Here is a 16,091-nt window from a genome sequence, read left to right on the forward strand (position 1 = left end):
TCGGACGGCGAACCAGAGGGCAGAAGCGGAACGGGTGACGTGGCCGCCCGAAGGCAAGACATGTGACAATTCACACTCCAACCTAGGATGTCACCTTTCTCCCAGTCAATGTGCGGGTTATGGAGCACCAGCCAGGGGTGACCGAGAACCAGCGGGGTGAGCGGAGCCGTGAATGCAAAAAAACAAATCCTCTCCGTGTGATTGCCCGAGAGAGACAGCGAAAGGAATTCCGAGACATGAGTGATATCAGGCAGGCGGTGACCAGAGAGCGCGTGCACGCGGAGAGGGCGCGACAAGGGCTCCAAGGCGATGTTCAGTTTGGCAGCGAGCGAGGTGTCAATAAAGTTCTGCTCAGCCCCAGAGTCAATGAGTACTGAAAGCGAGTGAAAAACAGATTGTACTCGAAGTTTGGCAGGTAAGAGAAGTCTGGGGAGAGGGTTTTTACTAGACAGATCGCCCACCAGCACCCTCACAGTCACTGGTGAGCGCGCCCTTTTGCCAGTGTCGGGCACGAGGAGACAGAGTGACCCTTACGGCTGCAATAGACGCACTCACCGGCGGCCAGACGGCGCTGGCACTCAGCAGGCGTCAGCCGCGAGCGTCCAAGCTGCATGGGCTCCTCCTCATCACAGGTGTCGGAGTCGCGCGGCCCGCAGCCAGCAGGAGAGGCCCCGTGATACTCCAGTGAGTCCTGTCCCGTCCGTGTGTGTGCGCTCCGGTGTGTGCGCATGCGGTCATCCAACCGGACGCACAGAGTCATAAGCGCGTCTAGGGAAGAAGGCAGTTCACGAAGCATCAGTTCTTTCTTTATTTCTTCGTTAACATTAGAAAGCAAAGTGCTCTTAAGAGCCTCCTCCCCCCACATTGTCTGTTCAGCCAAGGTGAGGAAGTCAATAGAGAAATCAGCCACACTCCGCTTGCCTTGTTTGAGCGCGAGCAGGCGCTGGCCGGCTGTGAGCGTGGTGGATTTTCTGTCGAATACGCCTTTGAACTTATCCAGAAAGTCAGAATACGTTATTTCAGGGTTGGCGTGAAGCACAGCTTGAGCCCAAATCAGAGCGCGATCCTGGAGTAGCTGAACTATATATGCAATCTTATCACCATCGTTAGCGAAAGCTTGCGGTTGCTGACGAAACTGAAGGGCACATTGAGTGAGGAAGCCAGCACACTTATCAATTTCTCCGGAGAAAGCTTTCGGTGTGGGTAGAAATCTGTTAGATTGGATAAGTGAAGAAGCAGGAGGTGTGGCACTTACTGCAGAGGCCGAGGCTTCCTGGAGAGGAGCGACGGCAGGTGGAGTTGCCGGCAGGGGTGTTCGTTGGGCCACAGCCTGCGTGAGAGCAGCGATCTCGCCACGGAGATGAACAAACATCTGCTCGTGTCGCTCCAGCATAGCTGCCAGGGTGGCGAGAGTGGGAGTGGAGGCCGCCGAGTCTGCTGAGTCCATTTCCTGGCTGGATGATTCTGTCACAAACTGAAAGCAGGGACTCAAGCGCAGAGCAGGTTGACGTATCAGAACACGATTTATTTACACACCAGTGCAATACTATATACAGTGACGGGGGAAAGTCCAGGATTCCAGGGGATTAGGGGAAGGCTCTCTCTCTCTCACGCTCGCTCACGTCCTTACATCCGACTCACACACGTCCGTACCGCGGGGAGGTCACAGGTCCGGGAAGATAAACTGGAATAGGGAAGGGAGAAATCACTCACAAATCATGAAGGTAGGGCGTAAAGGTATAAGACCAAAAGAAAGACTAACGTCAGTAGCTCAATCATCCAGCGATGAGAGGATCTGTGACCCAGCCTCAAATAGTAGATCGGTAATCAGCTGATCGCCATCAGCTGATCGCCAACAGCTGTGTGAGCCAAGGGTGGGAGCCAGCTGTGAGCTCCGCCCAGGCAGAGAGGTAGGGGAGAGAGAGAAAAAGCAAAAACACAAGTGTAGTCTTGTGAGGCCGGCTGGGCAGGCACAGGGACCATGACAGTAGTATTCATTTGAAGGACTTGTGTTTAAACTCCTAAGGATGCCATTTATCATTTGTTCATATGCATTTATTGTTATATACATTTATTTCCTCTTTTTTTCTGGGACTGTAGCAATTAGACAGAATTATTGTCTGAAGGCCAAGAAACATCCCCAACAAATTTATTTTCCCAAGTGGATCATTACAGCTTTTGTCATACTGATCCACCTGACTGACTTTTATTTTTTTACTTTTAAGTTATTACAATCAGAATGGAAGGGACCGGAGAATGGGAAAGAGAAAGATGAAAAAAGACAAGTTGGGAAGAGAAAACAAAGGAAAAGAGAGACATAGAGAAAAGACACTGAAAATCTGTTTGATCACCTGGTGAAAAAAAGAAAAGACAACAACACAGTAAGGAAACCACAGCAACAACTGTTAAGTATAAGTAACAGTAAATAATAAATACTGGACATTACTGCGCAGCACACAAGACCGACAACGTACAATATGTTTAAAAAAATAAATAAATCAAAAAAGCCAATCAAAAAAGTAGCCAATCAAGATAGTGTGTAAAATCTTGGTATAATCTTGACTAGGGACAACCTTGCATCGAACCTGGACAATCGCTTATTGATACAGGATGTCGGTACACTCTTTGCCGGCTGGTGATGTTGTGCTGGGGGGGTCTGCTGGGCGACTTCTTTTAGAGGACAGCATTTTAATTTTGGCCGGGGAAGATGCGCTCTGGGCCTTCTTCATAACGATCTCTTTGAAGCACCAGTGGATGTATTCTTGGAGAGCATCCAAATTCTCCCCACTGTCCTCCAGGGTGTTGGAGATGATTAAGCACCTACAGCATTCTCTGTCACTTACCTTTTCTTCTGTCCCTTTTGTTCCTAAATTTGTTCCTAAAGTAAGAAAAAATTCAGGTACAAATTTGTGCATGAAATGGATGTATCCACAATTTTTGTAAAGATTTGTCCGTATGCACTGTTAGTAAATCGTGTTCAATTATCCCAAAAACACTTCCAATGCAATAAAAGCATACATGGATATAAAAACACACAATGGAACACTATCATTCATAGACTGGCTTACATGGAGCCCAAAACATCAGCATTATTGAACCCTGCCAACGTGGAAACTGTTTTCTCTGATATAGTGAACTAAATTAACTAAAAATACAGAGCGCTGTTTGAATGGTGTTGTAATGCTAATTTCATATGGGCTCTCTTACCTGTCTGCAAAAGTAATTTTTTTGCTCTTAAAACTGCTATAGCAATTTATCAGAGATGTGCAGTATTGCTATTATTATTTTTTTAATCTAAATGTGTGGGCACATTTTTTGAAAAATCACTTTCAGAACATGCGTTGGGTAGAGTGACATTTAAAACAACCATTTAGAAGACAGTCCCACAGTCTATTTCTGTCTCTCAGTATTACTGATATTTTAACAGACCAGATCAAAGGAGAGAATATTTGTTAAATACCAAACATAGGTGATACTTATACTATATGTATTAAAGTTACTTTTTATATTCATATATTCAATCTCAATCAGCAACTAAAGTCACATTTCTTTGTTTGACTTTGAAGAAATCAACAGCCCAATATTCAACACAGTCCGAAGTAATTTTACCATGTTCAGACTTCTATAAAAACATATCTAGCTATATACACCTACCTGAATAGAATCATCTAATAGTCTTAACATCTCAGCCAATAATTTTTCTTGTTTTTGTCCGATTTATATTCTACCAGCCCAAAGCACAATACCCATAGTTATTGATGTTTAAAAGATCAGTTTGGTATTTTAAGTCTATTATAATTACAGAAGCCCTGAGCAAATTTAAAATGGATAATAGCAGGTAGTAAATAAATGACCTTCCATTATGGCTTCTACCCTTAGTGGAAACACAAGACAATACAACTGGTTTTCCTATCAGCTACTTAGCAGTGTTATCACAATTATCAGATGCATTACCTGCACCGACACATCACTAGCAGGGAATCTCATTACTGTCACAAACCAGCCAAGAATCAGTCAAACATCTGTCACATCTAAGCTGGCCATCCCATCCATTTTATTGCATCAGGGATATGTAAGACTATTATGTAATGTGAGGGTTATTAGATGTTCTAGCACACTTCAAGTTGTCAGTGTAACGTGGATCTTATCAGTTGCTTTTTCTTTTTTTTAAACAGAAATATTATTCCTGCAATACTTGGAAGATGAATGCAGTTCCAATTTACCTGCCTTTCTTATAGCCAAAAGGCATAAAATATGCTCCACGATATTTGACACACTAATATAGTTTTATTGAGTTGTAACAATAATGAAATATCAATTTTAAATATCAGACAGTTAACTCCTTGTAACACTTTGGTAGTTATTAGACATATCTAACCTCATTATAAACCCAGACTATCTGAAATGACTAACTAGAGTTATAATGACAGAATGATCTATAATTAATTCTTCACAGCAAGAAAGGTCATTGGAAAAAAAAGGTCATAAATACTCACTTTTGTTGAATGCTTGATGCAAAATGTTTTTCTGATCACTGCCATTCCCATTTTTAAAAACAAAAGAGGTGCGATGCACTTCAGCCTTGATATATCTGTATCATGGCTAAAGCACTTCTAGATGGATGCAAACTGCATTTCGTTGCCTGTACTTGTGACATGTGCAATGACAATAAAGTTGAATTCTATTCTATTCTATATCAACAAAATCACTCATTAGGATGTTTGTTTTAACCCTCTCAGGTTCAAATTAAACTTTTTGTTGCTAATGCACAAGTCCTGCAGTGGTACTTCTGAGTAAAAAAACCCTCATAAAATATGTATATCCAGTCACGCCCCCTCCTGTGACATCAAGCTCCAAAGCCCTATTGTAGCTATGTCATTTGTATTTCAGTTTTACTCCATGAGGAAATACATACAAATTAAAAGGAGTTGGACACTATATCCTGACTTTGCACGTTATTTCAAGTGGCGTTAGGCATACACACACAAGGAGAGCAGGATAAACGGCTTGTTCAAAACTTCGGGGGTGGGGGGGTGGTATATTGCAATATTGCAAAGTACACAGTTAAACTCTACTGATTATGTTCCAATGGCAGACAGATAGGAATGCATGTGTGTGTTTGTGTATTTGTGTGTTCACAGGGGGATTTTAAAGTTCAAGGAACATGAAATCAATATTCTTCTTGGCAGAGAACTTTCAATGCTGAGTTATTTGCCTGTTGGCTCATCGGTCACGAGGGTCAACTCTTTGAGCATCCATCATGGGCGTCTGTATCCAGCCGTGAGCCAAGCTGTGGCCAAGACAAGCTCCAGCCGATAGGTTTAGCCTAGGGAGATGGACGAGTGGGGGCAGAAGCTGAGGGATAGATGTTGTAGGTGAGGGGAGTAAACAAGTTCATCTGAAAGGAGGATTGCTTTTGCCTCAGTTGGAAAACCATCTTGAAAATTTCAAAGATTTAATTTCTATTATATTTAAAAAGGCAAGCTTAATTTTTTATCATTCTCCCTCCTTAGGCCTCTTCTCTGACCTCTAGTTTTCTGCTCCTTATAGTACACCTTTGGTTGTTGCCTAATAAATCTTGCTCAGACTAGCTTACAGTCACACTCCAAACCATTCTATTAATTGGCTCGTTCTTTAATAGACAATTGTTGTCTCTACCCAGCAAAACCTTGGATGTACATTGGAAAATGAATTGTGTTGTAATGCATTAATGGGAGAGAGGATGAGGATGTGGGGAGTAAAATTGTATCAACAGTGTACTAATTTACCAAATAAGTTTCATTATGTACAGCTAGCTGTGTCATTTTGAAGAAACAATCAGAACAGAGCAACCAAGGTACAGTTGCACAAGTGGGAGCATCTTATTGCCTGTTTGTAAACATGGCTAATTATGATAGTTTGCATCTCACTATGGTTTCTCCTTTTCATATGCAGAGAGTATTTTCTTTCAAATGATATGGCATTGTGTAACAATGTTAGAAGTGAGTGGGTTGAGTGTTAATAATGAAGAGATTTTGCACAGATTTCTCTAAGGGTATGTTTTTTTCTTTTCACTTGGTGATTAATGCCTGGTCTGTGAGGTCATTGTAGATAAGGTGCTGGTCACCTCAGCCAGTTCCCAATGAAGATAATACAGAAAAGGCTTTATCAAGGGCATGCAGGAGGGGAACCCAGAATACTGGAACAATTCTCAGTGCTTATGGGCATAACAAGATATTATCACCCATCATTTCCATGATTGGAAAAGGAAGACAAAGGACATGATATGTGTTTCATGAATTTCTTGACTGTAGACTTTGATGGCACCTACCTCCACAATGTTCTCAGTTTTGCTGCTGTTTTCAATTTCCAATGGGACTGTTTTCTGGATACAAAAAAAAAAAAACACAAAGAAAACTATTTGATGTCCCTAGACGTAAGTATGGTTAAAAGAAGGCTTTTGGGTCATATGTACGGCTGGGTATTGATTTCTATTTCTATAACTGATTTGATTCACAAGGTCCCGATTTAATTTGATTCAATTTAATTTTACTCAAACAGTCAGAAATATAAAAATGATGATAATTTATCAGTACATATCCATATGTAAAAAAAACAAAAACAAAGTTGATACATTGACTTCATCAGAGGTGTAAGCATCTCAGCAGATGCCTTTGTGTCAAAGTAACTGAGGAAAAAACAGAAAAAATATCAATATGAATATTTCATACTGAGATGGAATTCATGACAATTTTGTATCAACTGTGAAACTTAGTTTTGATTTTCTTTTGCTGCTGGTTCAGTGAATTTTGGTCAGAGAGTAAAGAAACCTGCAGCTTCAAAATCTGTGAGACCTGATGGCATCTCCACGTACAAGCCGTTGGGTGAACAGGGGGGAGCTGCACTTTGTGTTTAGATCTGTTTGTGGAATCCATTTACCTACTCTCATTTGCTGTTTTAGCTATTTGATGGTTGTTGAAATAGTTTTTTCATACTTAACCTGAGATTCTGGTGTTTCTGGCAAAATACATTTTGCAGACGAATCATGTTTCATCTCCTTAAGGCCTATTCTGAGCAGGAAAACTGTGTATGTTGTTATGTTGACTTAAGACAAGGTGCCTGACAACATTTAGTTAGTTAGCACAATAGCAACAACACCTATAAACATAACGAATAAAAAGAAGCTGGACTGCATGGTTGAAAACCAACCTAATATCATCTGTGGACCAGCATGTACATGTAAATACTGCACTGTCATTTTTCATGCCAAATTACTTACCTGAGATAGGAGATAAGGAACTAAGGAGGGAATGTACAAGCGAAGGTAACTTTTATCCTAGACAGGGCTCCAAACACATGAAAGTCCCAGAATGGTTTCTTGTTGTTTAAGTGTGTCTGATGAAAAGAACTGTCTGGAAAGAGCACATTTTTGATTTCTTGTACCTGGTCAATAGATAAAAGTAAACGCAAACTTTGCAAAGAACAGGGCTCAGCACACCTGATGAGCACTCAGTCATTTGGCTGACTGGGTGTAGGACGGGTTTTAACTCCTGTCCAGACCACAAAAGCAGGGGTTCCCAATCCCAGTCCATGAGGGCCGGTGTCCCTGCAGATTTTAGATCTCACCCTGGGTCAACACACCTGAATCACATGATTAGTTCATTACCAGGCCTCTGGAGAACTTCAAGACATGTTGAGAAGGTAATTTATCCATTTAAATCAGCTGTGATGGATCAAGGACGCATCTAAAACCTGCAGGGACACCGGCCCTCGTGGACTGGGATTGGGGACTCCTGACAAAAGGATTCTGGGCTCCTTTTCTACGGGAGCCTCCATTCTGCCAACCACAGCAAGCAACTCCTGATTTCCGACATATTATTCTGTTGGAGAGAAATGACAAGAAAAAAAAAAAAAGGTATGGATTATGTTGTCAATAATTTGTCAAAGTGTTGCCCCTATCCTAGAATCTGAAACGTCTACCTCCACAATGAATGGCAATGTTCTCATCCACGGTGTATACTGAAGAAAATCTTTCAGTTAAAGTAGTGAAATGTTGTTATGCTGCTTGATTCCAAGATAAAGGGACTTTTACTGGGGTTAGCCTGATAGGAAGGGATGCAAGCTTACTGAAATTGAAATTGTCTATGAATATTTGGTAAAAGTTTCCAAAACTCAGAGATCTCTATACTTGCTTTTGACTGGTTGGCTGGGAAAATTCCATGATTTCTTTTACCTTGCAAGGATCTCCACTGACTTGCATCTATTTTTTTTAGTTATGTATTTATTTATATTTACAAATAATTTGTTTTCAAGTAATCTCTGCTAGACCAGGTGTACATGGTGATGTGCTTATCCAGGTTATTAGACAGTATGAGAATGTCAACCAGTATAGTTAGTCCAAATGGGATTACCAAATATTCAAGTGTCCTTTGGTAGTGTTGAATGCCATCTTCCACTTGTATCCCACACATAACGAAGGTCCAAGTTGGAAAACACTGTAGCTGTCTGTTAAACGACAAAAGCAGAGTTAATGAGAGACAAATGATGTTTTTTTGACAGAGATGTTACTATGATGTTAGATGTTAATATCAAAGAGTCCCCAAAAATGGTACCTTTTTTCCTCTATGTAGAAGAAGTCTGCACTGACCTGTGAAGCTGAAGCCTGGATGATTCCTGTAGCTGGTGAGTCAGAAAAATATTTTTCCATTGTTTTGCATTGTGGCCATGCCACATTATACAGACAACCGGTAAGGAGTATAGTATTGAAAATTAACTCTATTACACAGTCATATGGTATGTGAGATGGAGCCATTAATGCAGAGTTTAACAAGTAACTAGAACTAACACTTCTCCACTTAGAGCTACAGCATGTGACAGGAATTTCAGGCTCTTTATAGGAATAGTTATAGACTGATGGGCTTTACTTTTTGGGCTAACAGGGCAGTGAGCAACAATTGGTTTCCCACAGTATAGGCACTCACCAGCTTCCCTTCTTTGCTGTTACTCTGCTTCAGCTAATATAGGTGATGGACTACATAAGTTCCAGACTATCCAGAAAAGTACTACCGTTTACCTTCCAATGAAGCTACTTAATGTCTCCTTTGCTCTGGAAGAGAAAATGGAAGGCTCTGCCATGAAGCATACTGGGACCTGAAGTTCCATCTTGCTCATCTCTCCTGAAGACAATTGACAATCTTCATAGAAGGAGACACTTGTCAGTCAAATGTGTTCATATTGTCACCAGAGGCGAGTTCATCCTTTAGCTTATCATTTAGATTTTGTAAAAAACATACCTCACAGGGTGCCATCCACCCACCTGGGTTCTGTGGCCACAAAATGAAAATCTGTGGAATAATCTGCAACACTCGAGCACACTCGAGTGTAAGTTATGCAAGTTATCAACCCTCAACAATTTCCCAACTCCCAACTAGAGTAGGCTTCCAGATGTGGCGCAGTGTGTGTCTCCTTTGGTGATGCAAGTTTACCCACAAGGATGGGTGGAGATGCAGACTCCTGGACTCGGAGTGAGGTAGAAATTGAATTTGACTGTAAGGTAGTCGCTTTGTTGCTAAGTTTGCAGCACACCACCAAGATCTTTCAATTGCTCATAACTACCCTCCTGCTGCTTCTGTTATTATTCAGGGAGTGGAGCTACTAAATAAGGCTTCTCAAAGTCAAGCAACATTGTTAGGCAAGTGCCACTAAGTTCTCCAAGCCCATGGTGCCCATATTGCTACAATTTGTGACCAAAGAACTCAAAATAAATGCTCTGAAAGAGTTAAAAACTTTAATGAAGACATTATTTTATTAAACCAGAATAATGCAAAGAAAATGGACAGTTTGCACAAAAAGTAAGGAAACTTATATTACAATATGTACATTACCACTGAGGTTTAATGCCTATGAGGAAAGAATGGTGCTAGAGCCAGCATAAATATTAATGCAAACATCCATCTCTGTGTGGAGTTTGCATGTTCTCCCCGTGTTTGCGTGGGTTCTCTCCGGGTACTCTGGCTTCCTCCCACCGTCCAAAGACATGCAGCTTGTGGGGATAGGTTAAATGGATAATCCAAATTGCCACTAGGTGTGAATGTGCGAGTGAATGTGAGTGTGAATGGTTGTCTGTCCCTGTGTGTTAGCCCTGCGACAGACTGGCGACCTGTCCAGGGTCTACCCCGCCTTTCGCCCTATGACAGCTGGGATAGGCTCCAGCGCCCCCCGCGACCCTGAAAAGTATAAGTGGAAGCGAATGGATGGATGGATGGACATCCTGTCTAAGATGCTGTCCATATATATAGATTTATGTAAAAAAAAGAAAGGAGGAAAAATTCCCTCCTTTGCCCACCGGTATACACTGTTTCTTCTTTTGTTATACAACCTACTGTATTTTACACAACTTCCGACACTGCCCTCCTGCTAGTATGCTGAAATGGCACCTCAAGGCCATTGAGGCATAAATGCATGCAGAGAGCAGCAGTAGCATGACATGACAACTGTCTGTATGCTGTTAACCTGAACAGACTTACAAAACGCCAACATAAGCTCTGTCCTGTGGCTAGGTCTAGTTGTCTAGATGACTATTGACACTGGTCAGCACCAGATATATTAGTTGTTTCATCTCATTATTTTACATTTTAACTGATGCCCAATGCTGGACAGTTTCTGTGTCCTAAATGTTATGCAGCCATCTGCCACCAGGTGGAACATTGTTGTTAGGAAACACCATTAATCTAGGCAAGGGCATAGATTTGGTTTTGGCATTGGTGGGGACGGATGATTCAACCACTGAACTCTGCCCTGTTTCTTTTTTTTTTTCCTTTTTGTTTTTGCTTCTTAATAAAAAGAGGAGAAATATACTTTCCTACATATGCTATTCTATGTGCTTTTAAACCATTCAAAATCACGATTCATAGTTTTATATGTGAATTATATAATATTAAATTATTATTAAACAAATGACTGACTAAGTATTTTAGGCTTTAGTTTACTTCAGCCATAATTCATATAAATCAGGTATCATACAAAAATAAAAATAGCTTCAAATACAGTCATGACAATAAAAGAATATGACTTTACTTCAGTTATACTACACCAACATCTTTTGTATTTTGGCACTAAGGGAACACTGAATGACCTGGTTTTTGTCCATAAAACTACTCATCTAAGATTACCACAAAGTAAAAGATCTCTCAGCAAAATTATGCAACAGTTTAGGCACTATTGCCCTGATCAAATCAGTGAGCTGAGATTTTCTATTCTAAACTTGAACTACTGTTACAGCAACAGACATGGACTACTGGTGTCCCACACAACAACTCAATGTCCACTATGTGAAGGAGCCAAACACATGTCTCATCAGTCAGTCACCTGTGACCTCGCCTCTTCACCTCTGTCCGAGCTACTGTGGAGGTAAGCATCAACGACACAGCTCTCAGTTCTCACTCCTTCTTTATTCGTCTCCAACATCAACTGCGCATATCGCGCCACAAAACACAGGAACACACTTCCTATACACTGGGTGTGAGTGGAGCCCTCTAGTGGTCCACCACACATGCCCCCCCCCCCCCGAACACCCAGCAGAACTAGTCCAGGACCCGGGGCTTAAGCAAGCGGCCGGAGCGGCTGAACTGGGGGGGTGGGGAACTGACAGAGGCTGGCACTGGCGGTCAGAAAAAGCTGAAGACGACTCGGACTCCGTTGATTTTGGGTCGCTCCTGGGGGAAAAAACAGAATCCATCAGCCTGGTGGCAGGTGGGCGGCCGCGGCGAGGGGCCTGGGCCGGGACCACCTGATCCTCCTGCATAACATGTGCAGGCTTAAGTCTGTCAACAGAGACAACTTCCTGCCGACCGCCAAAGTCCAAAACGAAATGTTTGTTGCCTGGTTTAAGAACCCTGTATGGCCCGTCATATGGTGGACGCAGCGGAGTCCTATGGGCATCGTGCCTGACGAAAACGAAACGAGCAGAGTCCAATGAACTCGGAACAAAGGTGTCAGGCAGGCAGTGGTGCACAGGACCAGGAACAGTAAATGAGTTTCTTGGGGGGCGAAAAGGCAACAAAGAGGTATCGAAACATGGGGGAGGGCTCTCAGGTAAGAATTCCCCGGGGACCCGGAGAGGCTGGCCGAGGACCAGTTCAGCCGGGGAAACCCCGAGGTCTTCTTTAACCGCGCTACGCAAACCCAGCAAAACCCACGGAAGACGGTCGACCCAGTCGCCACTTGTCAAGGAAGCACGGAGCGCGGCCTTAAGTGACCGGTGAAACCGTTCGCACATCCCATTAGCTTGCGGGTGGTATGCTGTGGTGCGGTGGACCTTGTCTCCCAGGCCGTCAGCCATAGCAGACCAAAGCTCGGAAACAAACTGGGGGCCCCTGTCCGAGGTAATGTCAGCAGGGGGGCCGAAACGTGAAACCCACGTTGACAAAAATGCCCTGGCCACCGTCGCCGCTGTCGTGGACGCCAGGGGTACCGCCTCCGGCCACCTGGTTGTGCGGTCCACCACAGTCAAAAGGTGCGTGAAACCCTGTGACTGCGGCAAGGGACCAACCAGGTCCACATGAACGTGGTCGAAACGCCTACCCGGTACACGGAAAGGTTCGAGGGGTGCCTGTGTGTGCTGGTGGATTTTCAAGCGTTGGCATGGGATACAAACTGCCGCCCATTCTTTCACCGTCTTGCGAAGGCCCGGCCAAACAAACCTGGCGCTGACCAGCTTGACCGAGGCCCGGACGCCGGGATGAGAGAGGGCATGCACCGAGTCAAAAACACGACGACGCCACGAAAGGGGAACCACCGGGCGGGGGCGGCCGGTGGAAACGTCGCAAAGAAGGTGCCGACCGCCGTCCCACACCGGGGTGTCCTCCAGCACGAGGCCCGTTTTTGTTGACTGAAGGGCAAGGACGTCCGGGTCAGCACGTTGCTCGGCGGCCATGGCAGCGTAGTCGATGCCGACATACACCGGAGAAACCAACACACGTGAGAGACAGTCAGCGACGTGATTGGACTTACCAGCCACATGCTGAATGTCTGTGGTAAACTCAGAAATGGCTGCCAACTGGCGCTGCTGGCGTGCGCTCCATGGGTCAGAGACCTTGGACATCGCAAACGTCAAAGGTTTGTGGTCAACGTACGCAGTAAAGTTGCGACCCTCGAGGAAAAAACGAAAATGCCGTGTCGCGAGGTGCAGGGCCAGCAACTCCCTGTCAAAAACACTGTACTTGCGTTCAGCATCCCGGAGCGTACGACTGAAAAAGGCGAGCGGTTGCCAGAGACCTGAAACCCGCTGTTCCAACACTCCGCCCACTGCCACGTCCGAGGCGTCGGTGGTCAACGCGATCTCCGCCGACGGAAGCGGGTGGGCCAGCAGGGCGGCGTCAGCCAGCGCAGACTTGGCTGCGGAAAACGCACGGACGCGTTCAGGCAGCCAGTCAACCGGATCTTTGGCTGTTTTACCTTTTAAGGCAGCATAGAGTGGCTGTAGCAGGTGGGCAGCTCTGGGGAGAAAGCGGTTGTAAAAATTTATCATCCCCAAGAACTCCTGCAACGCTTTAACCGACGTGGGACGCGAGAAAGCCGAAACGGCCTGGACTCTGTCGGGCAACGGAACCACACCTTCAGCGGAAATGCGGTGCCCGAGGAAATCCAGAACAGGCAACCCAAACTGGCACTTGGAAGGGTTGATGATCAGGCCGTGCGCTTCCAAACGCTGGAAAACCTGGCGCAGATGGGACTCGTGCTGGCTCGCTGAGCAGCTGGCCACCAATATATCGTCCAGATAAACAAAAACGAACGGCAGCCCACGCAAAACGGAGTCCATCAGCCGCTGAAAGGTCTGGGCGGCACCTTTCAGGCCAAACGGCATGCGCAAAAACTCGAACAAGCCGAAGGGGGTAATGACAGCGCTTTTAGGAACGTCTTCGGGGCGCACGGGAACCTGGTGATACCCCCGCACCAAGTCAATTTTAGAAAAAATCGACGTTCCGGCGAGATTGGCAGAAAAATCCTGAATGTGGGGGATGGGGTAACGGTCATTCTCCGTGGCATTATTTAAACGGCGGAAATCTCCGCATGGCCGCCACCGACCGTCCGATTTGGGCACCATGTGAAGCGGAGAGGCCCATGCACTGTTCGAACGCTGTACAATGCCAAGGCGCTCCATGGCTGCAAACTCTTCCCGAGCGATGGACAGTTTCGCGGGGTCGAGGCGGCGCGCGCGCGCGAACACCGGGGGCCCGACCGTGGGAATATAATGCTCAACCCCATGCTTCGTTACCATGCTAGAGAAATTAGGGACAGACAGCGATGGAAACTCTAAAAGCAAACGCTGAAAAGCATCCCCGGAGGTCACTACATTAGCCCGAATCAGGGGCTCGGCGGCCCGAGTAAAACAGGGTAGCGAAGAAAACGAGAGAGTATCGATTAAACGTCTGTTAGCGACATCGACAAGTAGTCCATGAGCACACAGGAAATCAGCACCCAAAATAGGTACAGAGCTAGCAGCAACAACAAAGTTCCACTGGAAATCCCGGCCATGAAAACAAACAGTCACCAACCTTTCCCCAAACGTTTTGATGGGAGAGCCGTTAGCTGCAATGAGCTGCGGCCCACAGTTCGCTGCTAGTCCGTCGGCAGCGGTAGGGGGAAGGAGGCTCTTCTGGGAGCCGGAGTCCACGAGAAAACGTCTCCCGGAGCGCGAGTCCTCTATGAAGAGCAGCCTTTCTGTATTGCCAGCGGTCGCGGCTGCTACGGCGCGCTGGCGGGTCCGTTTCCCTGGGCCGTGAAAGCGCAAGGCGGCAGGCAGCGACGCGCTCTGTCGCCAAAACGCTGATGGTAGAAACAGATGCTCTTTCCGCGGTGCCGGCGTGTAGCAATCCCTGCCGTCAGCAAGGGGGCGGATGCTCCGGGGGAGGCAGGTGGAGGCGTGGAAGGTGCCGCCGGCGTGTCCGTAGCCAGGGCGTGAACGTCGAAAGTGCGGCTAGCCAGGAGAATACGATCCGCTTCTTCAGCCAGGGAGCGATAATCCTTCGCAGGCAGAAGCGGAGAGTTCGCGAGGACAGCTCTCACGGCGGCCGGTAGTTGGCGAAGGAAGAGGTGCACGAAGAGGAAACCACCGTCATCCGGCCCGAGCAACGATAGCATGTTCTCCATGAGCTCGAGCGCGGTACCACCACCCAAGCCTGACAGGTTGAGGAGCTTTTCGGCTCGTTCGGCGTCGGAGAGGGCATAGCACCGAAGAAGCAGCTCTTTGAGGGCGGCGTATTTCCCTTGGGCGGGTGGGTCCCGGAGGAGCGCCATCGCGCGACGGGTGGCCAGCGGGTCGAGCGAGGCCACCACATGGTGATACTTCGTGTCGTCAGCCGAGATGCCGCGAGGGGCGAACTGAGCCTCCACGTGTACGAACCATGACGGGGGGGTCATGGAGCCAAAAGTCCGGCAGTTTCAGCGCCACAGCGAACGTAGCTGCAACAGGAGGCGGAGGTCCGGCGGCCGCTGATGCATCCATAGCGGAGTGTGCGTTATCTACGGCCCGTTGCATGCTCGAGTCAGGGGTCACCAATGTGGAGGTAAGCATCAACGACACAGCTCTCAGTTCTCACTCCTTCTTTATTCGTCTCCAACATCAACTGCGCATATCGCGCCACAAAACACAGGAACACACTTCCTATACACTGGGTGTGAGTGGAGCCCTCTAGTGGTCCACCACACTACAACATATCAGAGCTGCCTCTGTCACCTGATGAATAATAGTGAGACATTCCAAATACATGCAGTCACACATGTGCCTCAAATACAGTCATCAACCAACAAGTTATCATCCAATTCCACCTGTGATCTTGTATCACCATTGCTCTCTGAGCTTTGTGTTGGTTCTTCTGTCACCTGACAAATACAACATACATGACAATAAGAATAAAATGGGTAGCTGCTTCAGTGTTTCTGTCAGTTTGTGCAGATCTTGACTCATCAGTAATGTTTGTAGGCTGAGTGCATTTTTAAAACAATTTGTGCAAACTGCACTACAAGGTGGATATTTGCAAAATCATGACTACCTCATGACATTTTGTCTCAAAAATTAACCCTATGAATATGTCAGTACCATTAGGATGAAA

General features: G+C 45.7%; 1 pseudogene; it reads right to left on the minus strand.

Moving 5' to 3' along the window:
- Window positions 1-475: 475 nt before the first annotated feature.
- On the minus strand, window positions 476-15,594 carry LOC147313416 (uncharacterized; annotated as a pseudogene).
- Window positions 15,595-16,091: the final 497 nt, after the last annotated feature.

Source organism: Aulonocara sp. 'chitande type north' Nkhata Bay, linkage group LG15 (genome assembly GCF_057382095.1).
Source record: "Aulonocara sp. 'chitande type north' Nkhata Bay isolate Kocher_YH1m ecotype deep benthic linkage group LG15, A_spYH_male_GT1.1, whole genome shotgun sequence".
NCBI classification, from domain to species: Eukaryota; Metazoa; Chordata; class Actinopteri; order Cichliformes; family Cichlidae; genus Aulonocara; species Aulonocara sp. 'chitande type north' Nkhata Bay.